The 16,023-nt window shown below is 35.9% G+C and overlaps 1 protein-coding gene across 2 annotated transcripts in view; it reads left to right on the forward strand.

The window, feature by feature from the left end:
- Positions 1-16,023, forward strand: part of Gabra2 (gamma-aminobutyric acid type A receptor subunit alpha 2) — a 136,241-nt gene that overhangs the window by 89,477 nt on the left and 30,741 nt on the right. The gene's annotated exons all lie outside the window — the stretch shown is intronic.

A 16,023-nucleotide genomic window follows, 5' to 3' on the forward strand; every position in this document is an offset into this window, starting at 1 on the left:
TATTCTACTGTATAACTGAGTCTAGCTTCTGTCTCTGGAGGGTGCACGTCACCAAGCCCACTTAAAACTGATGTTCTTAAAACAATGCAGGAGAACTTGATGCCTTTTATTTCTAACATAGAAAGGGTTGAGCACATTCTATAACAGATTATCTCTGTGTCTTTGTGGGAGTGACTCTCTTATTTATTTATTTATTTATTTATTCTGCTTATTTTTTTAATTTTATTTTTTATTAGATATACTTCTACATATACATTTCAAATGTTATTCCCTTTCCCGGTTTCCTGCCCATAAGCCCCAATCTCCTCCCACTCCACATATAGGTGTTCCCCCCATCCATCCCCCTTAACCCCCCCAACATTCCCCTGCACTGTGGGTCCAACCTTGGCAGGATCAAGGGCTTCCCCTTCCTCTGGTGCCCCAATAAAACTATTCTCTGCTACATAGGCAGTTGGAGCCCTGGGTCAGTCCATGAATCAGTCTTCGGGTAGTGGTTTAGTCCCTGGAAGCTCTGGTTGGTTGGCATTATTGTTTTTTGGGGGTTGCAAGCTCCTTCAACTCTTTCAATCCTTCCTCGAATTCCCCCAAAGGGGGTCCTGTTCTGAGTTTAGTGGTTTGCTGCTAACATTGACCTCAGTTTTGGACGTGCTCTGAATGTGTCTCTCAGGAGAGATCTATATCCGCTCCCTGTCAGCATGCATTTATGAAAGTGTTGTTGAGAATTTGCTTTCAGTACTGTACCAAGAACTGGAAATCAAAACACACAAAATATAGCTCCTGCATTCAGGTGGTTTGATTAGTGGATGTAAGCAGAATAACCGAAGAATAATCACAGTATGGGATGAAGGCTTTATTGCACATACACATCCACATCCACAAAAGTTTATTCTCTTAAATTAAAGTCTATGAATACGATGGTGATTAAATATTTGAGAAATGTCTTAAAACAAGTGGGTATGTGTAGAACAGATATGTCTTTGGCTGAACAAAACAATACCCAAGGAGAATAAAATGTTCAATAACATTGAGGAATGAAGGGACACTGTGTGTGGGTGAGAATTGTTTCAAGATGGACAGTGGAGGTACAGATAGAGGTATTATTCAAGACCTTAGTGAGAAAAGGATTTCAGTTCCTCTTAATAGAATGAACCTCCAGTTACAGAAGAGGCAATCTGGCACATTGTTTTTGGTGTCATAATATTAGGAATAACATCTGAAAAATGCTTGCTATTTAATATATGCTATTTGTTTTATTTTGATACCTACTTGAGTATTATTGATATTTTTAAAACAATACACTATATATCTATACATATATATATTATACACACATACACACACACACATATATATATGTATATATGTATATATTCCAATGAATATCAATATACAAGTGTCATGGCTATTGTATACTAGCTTTTTCTTAACTGCTTTTTATTGTTATGTGTGTTGGAGACATAAAATATAAGTTCCATTTTTTGGCAGAATTCATTTGTATTATACAAATTGATATATATGTATATATATATACATATACATATATGTATGTATATGTGCTGTGTGGCAGATTTATAAAATGTTATTTATATTTTTAAAGTTGTCCTCTGTATGATTAATATCATCCTACTTGTAACTTGTAAAAATTGTAAAAGCTGAAATGTAAGAAACAATCAGAGTCCCAGAGCAAAGTAGAGAGATATTTAAGTCCAATGAAATAAAATAATGTGATTAATAAAGAATATACAGGCCATGAAGAGAAAAAGCAGAAACGTTGTTTGGGAAAAGGTCTAGGAGTCTGGATAGATATTTACATAACTACACATGGAAAGATAATTTAAGATATTTAAAGTGATTTTTCTTTATTGCTTTTAGAGAATAATGTTGTCAGTAGCAAAACCAAAATGAACAGAATAGAAAAGTAGAAAATGTGTGTAATTTAGGTTGTATAGATTTAGTTTTTGATGTTACTTGAAATATCTGTGTTCAGTACAATGTGTAAATAGAAGTATATAAAACATAAAACAATGGCAGGTCTAAGCGTGAACATTCTGGCTAAGGCAACAGAATGTATGGATGTAGCATTTACATAGCAGATAAATCAGTTGGGAAAATGTGGGTTAAGAGGAAAGAATCCTTATCAGTAAATGATGAAGTTTAGAAACTTTAAAAAAACTGAATAGAAAACACAGAATAGGGAGGGACTACAATTTCACCCTCTCATAAACAGGTATATATAAAGAGCTAAACATAAATTTTTTTCCTGAGATATAATCTCCCCCGTCACAGTAAAATATTTTTCAGATTTTATGTAACTGCCCTAGAAAGAACTAAACAGACTCAATATGCTCTAAGAATTGGATCGACTTCCAATTTGTGTTAGCCAAATAGGAATGGGTCTTTCTCTGGAATGTGGTTGATATGAAACCTTTTGTCTTACTGACTTATTCTCTATCTCTAGGGCTTTTCTTCCTTCCCTTTCTCATCCTTCTATGGCCCTCCCCATCTCTTTTCTTCCTTCTATTCTTTCTATTTTTTAATGTTTTTAAAAATCATCATTTATTTATTTACTTTTTGGCAGTTTTACTTTTTTGACAGATACAGGCATGGGAGAAAGAGAGAAAGGAGGGAAGATACATGGAATTGGATAGGTACTGAGTTGAGGACGACCTGGAGAGAGTTAGGTAACTGTAGAGAATGTTATCAAAATATATTATATGAGAAAAACAAATCTTAAAGAAAGAAAAGTGCAAGCAAAAAGATAATGGGGAAGCAATTACATTTTAAAATGTATATGGATTTATATAGAAAATTTTTGAAAATAAAATTTAAATTAAGATTTATTCCCAGAATCAATTTTGGTTTAAAAGTATTCACATGTTTATTTAATGTTGGTCATCTTTTCTTTGTAAAAATATTGCATGCTATTATTAATTCTTTTTTGCTATAAACAATTGACATTGTTTACATGAAGTGATTTATAAGTTGGTTATTTTCCAAACACAGATTTGTCCAATATTTTTTACATAGTATGTGAAAATTCGATTATATATAGTCTAGCAGTGCACTGGTAATGTCGCTTGACATTGAGCTACAGAGTTCAAAAAGGAGCAGTGTATATAAAATATATGGTATATATACACATATTCATATATATGTATATATATACATACACATACACACACACATATATATACATATACATATATATACATACATATATATATATATATATATATATATATATATATATGAACTTTTGACACCAATCAGATATCATTATATTTATGCTTATTTTGGGCATGTCTCAATCATCATATCAAAGTAGGTGCACATTGTTACTGATATAGAGCTTGGAATATGTGTTCTACATGATCATGATGAATGTATACCAAAGAAATGGGATGTATTAGCATAATTTACAACAATGGAAAGTTCCTCGACATTAAAATCACTGTATATTTACACATAATCAGAGCAAGAATGTATTCTCTTCTAATCATCAGTAGATATTCTGAGTGCAACAAATGAAATAAAACCACATTAACTATTCATAAATAAAATTGTAAAGAAGATACTTATTTATAAAATGAAGATATGTTCAAAATAGCTAAGAAAACATTTCATAAATGGAAACAAAATGAGCAAAGAAATGGGTGAGGATACAGAAACTGATAAGAAATATTCAAAATGGATGTGATAAACTGCACACTGGGAAGATAAAAATTGAAGGAATTGCTATCAAGTATACATGAATATTATACAGGATATCTGAAATTTAGAGTTACAACTCACTTTTCAATATATGTGAAGTGAATGATATCATTCCAAGTACCTTCTTCCAAGTATACCAATGACATGGTAATTAAAAAATAACAATTAAATTGGAAATATAGGGGAATGAACAAATACTCAAAGAACCAGCTATCCAAATAGTAAGCCACTTAGGAAATCAGACTATGTATGGGGGAAATAGCATGCAAAAACAGCGTGATGAGGCTTAATTATCATTATAGAATTCAGTAAAAGCAATGCTCAGAGGAAAATTCATAGTAATTAATGTCTATATTAACAAGGAAAAAGACTCCAATAATTAAATTATATACATTACCATGTAAGAGCAGAAGAGAAAAACAGCCAAATGAAATGCATATAAAGAGAAGTAGATAAGAGTAGAGAAGAAATAAAAATAGAAAACATAAAAGAAATAGTTTGTCACCATAATCAAAGCTCATTCCTTTGAAATATTGGCAAGCTAGCAGACAAAGAAAGAAAAGACCAGAAGCTTAAAATCAATGGATGTTACTCTCAACTTTACAGACTGTAAACAGAGCAGAGGTAAACGACATGACAGGGCCACATCAACAAGTTATGTAATGTTGATGGCATGGCTATCTGGGCGAGAAAAAAAACTAACTGAAAAAAACAATCTCAGAAGAGTAAAAATAAGGAAATAACTGGAAGTACTCAGTTCAGGAAGTAACTGGGCACTTCAAACAGAGAAAATTCCCATACCAAATGGATCCAGTGGTGAATTCAATCAAGCTTTCATAGATTTAGCATCAACCATCTTCACGAATGAACAAATTCAACACTGAATCTGAATACCAGCTATTTCTCAGAATTGAGATGCACAGATTTTTTTCTCAGATATATATTTCCCATTATGAAAATTACTAATTAAAAGCAAAAACACGATGTTGCCAGAAATAACGGAAATAGTTGTAATGACTCCAAAAGTTCGGATGTGTAACTTTCAAAGAAAGAATATTGGAGAATATTGATAATAATGATATAGTAATGAAGAAGAGAACAAGGCGATACAAGAGACACACTGTAGAGTTTTAGTGTAAATATGAGATATGTTGTCTAAAACACATTACAGCTCATTTGTTCAGTACAGATTATAAGGAAAATATTTTACTAATGTCTACACAAGGTTTTCGTAGCATAAAAATAAACTTGTATATTTTATAAGAAACCTGTAAAAATACCTATTTAAATAGAAGTGCAATGAATATATCAATACATATTTAAGTCCAAATTAGCAAAGGATGTTAGTGTTAAGCTGCCAATATAAAAATATACTATAAAATGACTACAGAAGCATGTATGTGTATACATACATATGTAAACACATATACACTTAAATAAAAGAAGTCTCTATAGAATGCCACCTAATGTTGCCCTCTGGCCTCCACACACATATACACATATCCATCCACACCTGCACGAATATTTTTGCCAGCACATACATATACAAATGCATGAGAAACAGGCACAAAGGCGAGAGAGAGAGAGAGAGAGAGAGAGAGAGAGAGAGAGAGAACAAAATGTACATGATTTGAAATATATATGTATAGATATAAGGACTGAAAGTATTCTTGCAAATAGATACTGTTTAATGGTAAAACATTCTTGGCAAAAATTCTAAAAGTTATTGTTTGTTTTCAAAATAACTCTTTATATACATACATATATATATTTATATATGCTGCATTGAATTTTTTAACACATTGTACTGTGTACCCCACCCTTCTTTCATGGTTTCCTGCTGGCTTGTATGGTGTAACTCATCTGAGTGATGAGAAGCAGTTACCATAAACCATGTTCCTAGAGTTTCAACCCGTTTTAAACATTTTACTCTAAATCTAGGGAGGTTTATACAATTTCTTCTTTTTAAAATACATCCCTAAACAAAATAAAATAATGTAAAAAAAGCCATCTCATGGGAATCCTACAAGACAAACCTACAAAGAGAAAAGAGGGCCAAGAGAAGACACTAGAATCAGAGACCCATTCATTCAAACACTCAGGAGTCCTATGAAAAATTAACTGAAAGCTCTCTCTCTCTCTCTCTCTATATATATATATATATATATATATATATATATACATATATATATATATATATATATATATATATATATATATATATATATATAATGCTTTCCCATGTAGGTCCAATGCTTGCTAGTTCAGTCTCTATGGGGTCATACGAGCTCTGATCAGTTGATTTGTATGGCCTTGTCCTCTTGGTATCTTCCACTCCTTTGCTGTTTCACCCTTTCCATCTCTACTCCTGTGGATTTTCCTTAGCCCTAAGGGGAGGGATTTGACAGAGACATTATATGTAGACTGCATATCCAACAACTCTCTCTTTATGTGTCTTATTGTCATTCTTTGTATTTGTTCCCATCTACTGCTCGAGGAAACTTCTCTGTGAAGGCTGAATAATGTACTGATTTATAAGCACAGTAGAATATCATTTGGAGCAATTTTTACTGTTACCTTTCTTTAACCAGTAGTACTTGGTTTTATCCCAGGTCTCTGGTCTATCTGGTCTCTGGTTCTCGGTCACCCAAGCAGTGTTGTGTATGGGTTCCATCTCGTGGAGAGGGCCTTAAGTCCAATTAGACATAGGTTAGTTACTCCCCCAAGAACTGTGCCACCATTGCTCACCAAGCATTCTTTGAAGGCAGGGCATATTGTAAATCCAAGCTATTGAAGGTGGGTAGATGTTAGAAATTCTTCTTATAGATTATGTGTTATATTATTTTGGGTTAATTGCATATTATATTATTTCTCAGTATGTTTTATCAAAGCTAAAACATGGTTGGTAAAGATTGTAAAGTGATGAGAAATACTTAGTTTTTAGATACAGAGTAACTTGCTTAGGCCTTTCCCTCTTGTTATTGCTGAGTGACTTCCAACAGGGTTCTCAGATCCTCTGTACCTTCGTTTTTTTCCACCCATAAAACTGTACATGTACTAATCTTGTCCTCATAGATGAGCCTAGGAGAATCGCATTATACAACACACTCATATACATGCCTTTAGGGAACACTGACCATCGTTGTGGCACAGGATAAATGCTGTGTAAACATCTGCAATGATTGTTATCTGGATTCAGACACAGCTTTCTTCTTTATTTCAAGACATGTGTAAAGGGTAGGCAGCCCATTTGAAGCAGAGTAACAGTACTCACTTTCGTGAGACAGAGTCTTTGAATAATCATAAACTCTGGAGATCTAGCAACAATAGATGTGGGCTAGTTCTTTGACATCAGATCACCAGAGGGTGGGTTTTTGAAGAGAGTGCTCTAATCCTTGACAGTTTTTATTTGTGTGGACTCCAAACCGTGTATATTCAGGTTTAGAGTGGTAGGACAATTCAAGTCAATTCAAGTAGCAAAATTCACTTCTATGCAAGTAATGAAATTCAATTTCTAGAGGGGAATTTGATTCAACTCAATTGTTGGCCCCTGTTTACTTCATTCTTTTCTTAGGCACATGGATGGAATTAGAAAATATCCTGAATTAGTTAACGCAGTCACAAAAGAACACACATGGTATATACTCACTGATAAGTGAATGTTAGTCCAAAAGCTTGGAATACCCAGGATACAATCCACAGACCACATGAAGCTCATGAAGAAGGAAGACCAAAGTGTGGATGCTTCAGTCCTTCTTAGAAGAGGGGAACAAAATACTCAAGGGAAGAAATATGGAGACAGAGTGTGTACCAGAAACTGAAGGAAAGGCCACCTAGAGACTGCCACACCCATAACCAGCACATATATAGATTCTTACAGATACCAAGAAGTATCTTGCTGACAGGAGCCTGATATAGCTGTCTTCTGAGAGGGTCTACCAGAGCCTGACAAATACAGAGGCAGATGCTCACAGACTGAGCATGGAGACTCCAAAGGAGGAATTAAAGAAAGGACTGGAGGAGCTGAAGGGGTGAGCAACAATATCAATCAACCAGACTTGCCAGAGCTCCCAGGGACAAAACCACCAACCACAGAGTACACATGAAATGACCCAGGACTCTAAACTGCATATGTAACAGAGGATGGCCTTGTCTGGTATCAATTGGAGGAGAGGCCCTTGGTCCTAGGAAGACTTGATGCCCCAGTGTAGGAGAATGCTAGTGCAGGGAGGTGGGGAAGAGCGGATTTATGGGTGGGGAAGCACCCGCATAGAAGCAGGGAGAGGGAGGATGAGATAGGGGATTTCTGGAGGGGAAACTTGGAAAGGAGGGGAAACTGGAAAAGGGAATAACATTTGAATTATAAATAAATAAAATATCCAATTAAAAAAAGAGAAATGTATGCCATCTAAAAACACCACCACTGAATCTTGATTTTGCCTTGGCTTTTAGCTTGAATAAAAACAATGCAAAAGCTAAACGTGGACCCAGCTGTAATCTCACAGGGTCACTGCCCTCAGCTACTTTGCAGGAATCATCTGCTACCTATGTTCCTGAGTGGCAAACCCTCTTATCTATACGCTGGAATGCATCCTTCTCACCTGCTTAAGAATACCATTGACCTAATCCTCCATCTCTAATATCATCAATGCCTTCAATATTTAGTCATCACTAATAGAAAAAAAGTAGTGCAAAGTTAAAAATATCTTCTTTACTATGGAATTTGTGTGTTGAAAATATACCCATTTGCATGTAACCTATAAAGACATCCAGGGTCCAGGCTTCTATACCAGCTGTCAGAAACATAATCACACGAGGCACATGATCTGAACACCAGTAGAAGTAAAAGAGCTCACTATCATAACTTGTGAGAAACCATATGTATGCTGAAAGCTTTTTTTTTGAAGTTAATTAAACAAGGAAGGAAAAACACACACATACACACACAAACACACACACACAAACACACACATATTTCTTCACAATACATATACATATATGTGTATATTTATCACTTAATGATATAAGCAATACTATTTAGGACTGATTGTACTGTGAACAGAATATGCTAGTTAAGAAAACCCTTTTAATTTCTGTATACTCTAGGCTTGTTTCTCTGTAAATGGAAACGCAAGCTGTTTATTAGGGAAAGGCTAGAAGGATGCATGAAATAACAAATGCAAGAGCAATATAGATTTTCTATATCAGTAAATCTACACACTGTGTAAAGGACTATGGGCCGTGAAAGATGGTGATGGGTAGTAATAGTTAGCTAGGCAAAATAAACTCATAGATATTAATTACACTGGGTGTATGCAAATATGTTTTCATTGATTAATTTATTCAGTTTACATCTCAAACACACCTCCTCCTCTCATCCCTGTGCCACCCATCCATGCCACTTACCCCTTTCTCTTCTAATGAGAAGGGGAGGCCCCCACCACATCTACCTGCCCTGGTGAATCAAGTTGCATCAGAACTAAGCACATCCTCCCACACTGAGGTCAGGTAGGGCAGCCCAGCGAGGAGAAAGAGATCCAAATGCAAGAAACAGAGTACAAGTCAAAGACAGCCCCAGCTCCTCTCCAACTGTTAGGGGACCCATATGAAGGCCAAGCTGAATATTTGCTATATACGTGTAGGGGGCCCAGGCCAATCCATGCATGCTCTTTGGTTGTTGGCTTGATCTTGTGTGCTAATATTTTTATCAAGGGGAAAACAAGATTTCTCTTAAATGTAGAGGGACTCATATTTTTGCATAAATCACTTTTGGCTAAATCAAGGTGAAGAGTAAATTTCCACTGTAAACTTAGAGTTTTATTTACTGGAGACTCAAAACTATATTTCTCACCCTACCGAGCTTGTTTCCTGGCTAGTACCCATGGACATATTATTTTGAAGTCTGTGGATGAGGGCAGGCAGTGATAGGAAATAACACTGTAGAAGCTCAAGGCAAAAAAAAAGAGAGGAGAGGAAAAGAGAGGAGAGGAGAGAGAGAGGAGAGAGAGAGAAGAGAGAGAGAGAGAGAGAGAGAGAGAGAGAGAGAGAGAGAGAGAGAGAGAGAGGTGAATGGGTGGGCTGGTAGCCAGCAAGGAGACAGTTATATGAGTAAAGACTTCAGTCTGTGTAGCTGAAGGATTGGAGCAGTCTTATCAGGAAAACGATAATTTTCACTAAAATTCACAAGAAGAAGCTGTTAGAGGAAGTAAATGTGTGGATGGTGGCAGGGTATGAAAATAATGAATACGAAGACTGTACATGGCAGAGATAATTTAAGAGTTTATTCCCAATCTCCCTTTTCCAAGAGGCGCCGGCTGCGGAGTGCTAACAGGAGGCATACCTGGCATCTCAGAATTGACTTTGGCACAAGGCAGCACATGCTAATCAGATGCAAGCTGCCAGCCCACCAGCCGCCTTTCTCCCTGCTGCTGCCACAGTATCATCCCAGCCATCCCACTGCCAATTAGGAAAGTGAGTGAAGCAAAATACAGTAATAAGCCATGGCAAGAAAAATTAGAGAGAGCCTCTCCAGTTCTAGTTTGGGCTGAGATGATTTGCTGGGAATATAGTTGGACTGCCTAAGTTTTTTTTCAGTATTAATGAATTACTATCATCTTTCTGTAAGGGTATAAGAAGGTAATTAAAAGTAAATGCTGTTGTTTACTTGGTCAACTTCGCACTAATACTGAGACTTTGATGAGGCCTTGTAAATTTTAACACAACATAGTCATAATTGTTGAAGGCACTCTTTTTTGTAGCTCATAAATAATACTGAAAACAGCACTATTTAATGCTACTTATACTATATGCTGAGTTGAGTATATGAAAATGATTTGTTGTTAGTTATGAAACAATTTCTTAGTTAAAATAATAAACATTGTTTTCCTATTTGCTTACAAAAGAACTGACCCATGTAACAGTTCTGAGGCCCTATAACTTCTATAAGCATAACACCCTATTATCTAATATCAGGTCAATACATAAACAGCAAATATACACATGTGTATGTTTCTGTCTGTGTGTGTGTGTGTGTGCACGCATGTGTATGTATGTGTGTGTGCGTGTGTGTGTGTGCATGTACATGTGTATGTGTGTGTGTGTGCATGTGCATGTGTATGTGTGTGTGTGCATGTGCATCTGTATGTGTGTGTGTGTGCGTGTGTGTGTGCATGTGCGTGTGTATGTGTGTGTGTATGTGTATTTCTTTTGAGAATTGTGTTTACCGTGAGTATGTCAGAATTTGCATCCAACACTAAGAACTATACTCTCATCTTCACAGTTAGCTGTCAAAAGATGAATTGGAAGGAGTTTTGTGTGCTTTGAACTATAGATGAATTTTATTATTAGTGGAATAGGACTGATATAGTAATATAAACTTTCACATTCTCATCTGTCCTGTCCTGTTACATTTTGAAGCAAAATTATCCTGATTAAGCCATTTCTGAGTATATAACTATTCAGAGTTGCACCATGCTAACACTTATAAACTCAGTATAAACTGAGCATAATTTGATTGTTGTATTAACCATGCTCTCAAAATGTTTGTACAATACATTTTGTCTTGCAAGTCATCTATGAAATCTTTATGGTATTGTAGATTTTATGAGGAAGACAGTGGGTATCTAAGATTTTTTCATTGTCATTTTATTTGTTTTGCTGATTCCGACTTTATTGTGTAGAGCAGCTAAGGCATGAAGGACGTCATCTCCTGCTCAGGCCTCCAAAATAATAATATCTTACTGGTGTACCCTTTGGTTTTAAGTTGACTTAGATTTTGATGGGTATCTTTGTTTACAATTCCTATACTTTGAAATTATAATGTAGAGAACAATAGCTTCTCTAGTTTGATTCTTCCCCTACTTTATAGGCGTATGAGTGTACATTTTCAGATTTTAATTCTAAAAATTATACAAGCTACTAGTTATGTTCACTGTCAGTTCAAAGAAATAGTTTCTAATTGGATTAATTTTTGATAGAACTTTTTTCTAATACATTATTCATCATAAATAACAGAATATTTCCCCAGCTAAATCACCTTAGGGAGCTACAAAAGCCTCCCAAATGATTAACATTTCACCATTCAACCTGCATTTTGTGGCAATGCAATTTACAGGAATGGGAGGAAAATGGATTTGATAACAGTAGGGAGTTTGTACAGAGAAGGACTTTCTTTGGTCTGATGTTCTTTTATTGTCTTATTGTCATAGTGCCAACCATATTATTTTATCTTAAATGCAACAAATCACAATATTACTGTGAAATATAGCAGTAGTCACACCAGGTTTGCCTGTATTAGATAAAGGAAAACAGATGTCTCAGGCATCTGCTTCTGACTATTTCTACATCCAGCTTTACCTTAATGAAGACAATTCTGAACAACCATCATTTCAGAGATCTCGAGATTGGCTATGAGCCATGCTAAAATTTGGAAATTACACTCTCCATAAGGTGCACTAGAAGTTGACAGTTTACGTTTGCAAGAGCTTTGTCTTAAGCACTGATGGCATTGAAAGGTCCAAATCGTTATCAAATTATGCCTAATTAAAGAGCTGAGTCATGTCCTTTGAGACATCTGAGAACAGAGTAGTTCAGTCACGAATGTCAAGGGTTTAATTAATCCAGGGTTACAGATTTATTTTGAAAAGATTCTCAGCTTCGTGGAGACAGTGAAAGAATGGAGAAGAAACTGTTCCCCACCCCCACTCTCCTTTCTAATGACCCGTGCTAATTCTTAACCCAAGTGGGGCGTGAAGAGCTGAAAAATCAAACGATTGAGTCATTTTGAATCCATTTATGGAGTTCAGTGTTCTTTGGTGTTTCTCAGTCTACCACTAGATGGGACTCTTACGTCCTTGCTTTCCGTTCTCAGCATCTTTATCCACTGTTTATCTAGGGGGCCTAAGAAGCACAGTAAACAAACAAAGAAGCTACAGAAATCTGCACTAGACAGATTCTACGTGGTTTATTCGTGTTTGCTGTTAGGTCTATACAATGCAGATTTTAGTCACCGTTGTAGAGGGAATGTGAATGAGGTACAGTGTGAGAGAAGGAAGATGGCAGGAGCGTTGTATAGTTGTTCAGGAAGTGCAAATGGCAGACCTATATGCCTGCACCACTTAGCCCAACAATCCAAGAAGACGTCAGTTCCATTTTCAGCTGAAGAGGTTCACTGTGGAGTGCTGTGCTGTGCAAAAGCCACCGTCTTACGTAACTTAAAATGATGTTTATATTTTGATGCAATTAAACCTCTGTGCCACTCTCCAGAAGTGGTTCGAAGATTTTAAAAGTCCCATTCAGCTTTAAAACTCAGTTTTTCTAAGCATACCCAAATCCCAAGCAATTACAACTGTTCCAACAATTCTAGGTCCTTAACATAAAAGAGAGACCTTACAGCCTTCACCAGTAAAATGCACTGCTGGAAAATGATATGAATCTAAAACTAATATCGAAAGAAATAAGCTTTTTAAATTTGTGGCAAAGAATTGTGGAGCTTCAAGTCAGGCTCTCTGAATTTTGTCTTACATTGACTCCTTGATAATGCTGTGATTTTAAATAAGATAGTAAATCTCACTTCATTTAAATTTTCTTGTTTATAATTATAATAGCTGCATCCGTTAAAGCATTGAAGATAAACTTAGAGGAGTGTTGATGTCACATTAACAAATGAAAACGAGCACAAAAATACTTCCTTGATTCATTTGACCAAAACCTTTGAATTTTCCCATGTGCCTTCCATCTCTCTGTGGTTCCTGAACTGTCCATTAACTCTCATCTCTGTCTTTACCTCTATTTCTACCCCTACCTCATTCCTCCCTACCCCCCCCAACCCGTCTGATTAACAGTGAATTCTGGGTAAAGCAATAGACATTGTATTTACAGATTTCTACATCTCTATGCACAAAAGTAGGCACATTGCATATTATATTTATTCAATCTAAAGAAATTATGCTTGCCAGGAACTATGATGGGTTTTTTCAGAAGTAATGGTAAGCAAAACTGTGATGCCTGTCCTTAAGAGAGTTGGTGTTCTATTTGAGGTGAGGACAGATAAAAATACCCAGCACATTTGGTTAACTTTGCTATGTTAATATGAAAAATACTTCTGACAATACCAAATACTTGAGTACCACCCCCACCCTTGATCAGGTGTCTTGAGACTCTGCCAACATCTGAGTTCTACAATCACCATGGATCTCTGTGTGTATGAATGGACTTTCAGTCTCAAATATACTGTGAATTAATTTCACTCTGTCTTGAAAAATCTTTTGGTGTCTTAAATTTAAGTGTTACTACATGCTTTGATTTTAAATTGACTTAAATAATATATCTGTATGGGCTTATTAGTACTTTCAATCTTACTATAATTATGTTAAAGGTTTCATTAAAGCATTAAAATAATTTTATGGTCCATAGTTTTTTTTTTTTTTTTTTTTTTACAAACTGTAGTTCAGGCTTGGGGCTTAGAGTGAAGATGAAGCAAGTTTAATAATTAAACCAGAAGCATAATTATTAAACACTTTGATTTTTTGAATTTTCTGTTTTGGATAATTATTTGAAAATAGCAGAGGAAAAGTTATCATATATCAATCTTCTAATGGGTTATAATTAATTGACATCCATTTCTACATGTTTTCACAGGCTGTTTCTTAAAAGTAAGATAGCAGCATACAGTGGCTTAGTAGAATTTCTGAATTTCTTACTTAAAATTTCAGGCCATGATGGGATATTTGTGAGTTGTCTTTATCATAACTTACATTCTGCTAATCTTTAATTCTCAAAGGTTGCCTATATAATATCAGTGTATTCTGTTAGCAAGCATTTATGCAGCTTTTCTGATTGCAAATCAGCCACAAACAAAATAAAATCGCCCAGAAGGGAATGATAGGCATCTGACTAATAATAGGGTCTTATTTTTCAAATCAAGTGCTAATGTTTTGAGGCTGAACACTTCATATTTCAGTGCTGACACGAGCAGAGTTTGCAATCTGTCTCTCCTATCCTCACAAACCAAAGCTGAACAACATGAAAACTAAGGTGTCGCATTGCATTCACGGTGAACTATGATGACAGCCCAAGTGCCATCCCAAATTGTGAGGAGGCACGCAAACTCAGAGTGACACAGCCAAGAGCTCTTACCTGGAAGAGAAGCTGTGGGAGCCATATGCTGGTTGGAACATTGTCATAGTAATTTTGATGAATTGCTTGGGACTGAATCTGTATCACTGTGGCAATGAGACATTTATCAAGCTACAGTGTTCCTGGAGCATCACACGTTCATGGACTCTAACTAATTACCATTACTAGATACTAAAAAATAAGAAGACGTGAGAATTATAGCCAGGGTCACTGCAACTAATAAGTCTGATCTTTTCCTGGACCCTTCTTCAGATCAAAACATTCAGAAAGACAGACTAGAGCTCTCCCCCATGATAGGAATGAAGCTTTCTCTATCCGGCCCATCTAGCTCTTCTAATTTGAACCAAAAAGGGTGATAATTCATAGTCTGTCCATCCTGAATTCTTAGAAATGCGTTGAGTGCTGTAGCAAGTTGAGCAGCTATGGCAATGGGGAAACATTTGTGAGTGTTTGTTGTAACCTGGGACATAAGGTCACTAGCAGAGAGATGCAATCATTTACAGCCCTCCCTCAGCTGCTAATCACAGCATCTCTGGACTCTAACAATCTATAAGAGAGCTAAATAGAACATTCTAGAACTCATGGCAGGCGGCACTCGTATCTACAGCAAGCATTATTAACCCAATACAGCAAACATTAAATTAAAGTAGGACAATGAACATAATTCCTACACTACAAGTCCACCTATGTTCCCTTTCCCAACTCAGTAATGTTAGTAACAATAAAATTGCATGACATGACAGAAGGTAAAATAAAAATAGGTAAAGTGGCAAAGCCAACACTATACCATGATTTTATTTGTTGGTATTGCTGGATGGGAAACAAAGTGTTTGGTAAGCCATCAATATTTAATGGATCTGCTGGTAAGCATGAAGGACAAGAAAGATCTGAGTAACACAGGCAGAGGGATGTAACTAAGGAATAGTCAAAAGGAAACACAGATTTTACTGTGTACATGCATGAATTCCCCAGAACAGAGTGAAATTATAAAGGAAACCATAGAAGTTAAAACACAGCATGGAAACACAGATTCAAGGAAGAGGCTCAGCCGTCAGCTGAGTAAGAAAAGGAGGACTGATGAGTTTCCAGGTATGCATCACTGTGAAGTTAAAGTGTAATTCAAACAGACAACTAAACACTAGTGGAAGAGCTGCTACGACTTCATCATGTCTTAAA

The sequence above is a fragment of the Rattus norvegicus genome, chromosome 14 (genome assembly GCF_036323735.1).
Source record: "Rattus norvegicus strain BN/NHsdMcwi chromosome 14, GRCr8, whole genome shotgun sequence".
NCBI classification, from domain to species: Eukaryota; Metazoa; Chordata; class Mammalia; order Rodentia; family Muridae; genus Rattus; species Rattus norvegicus.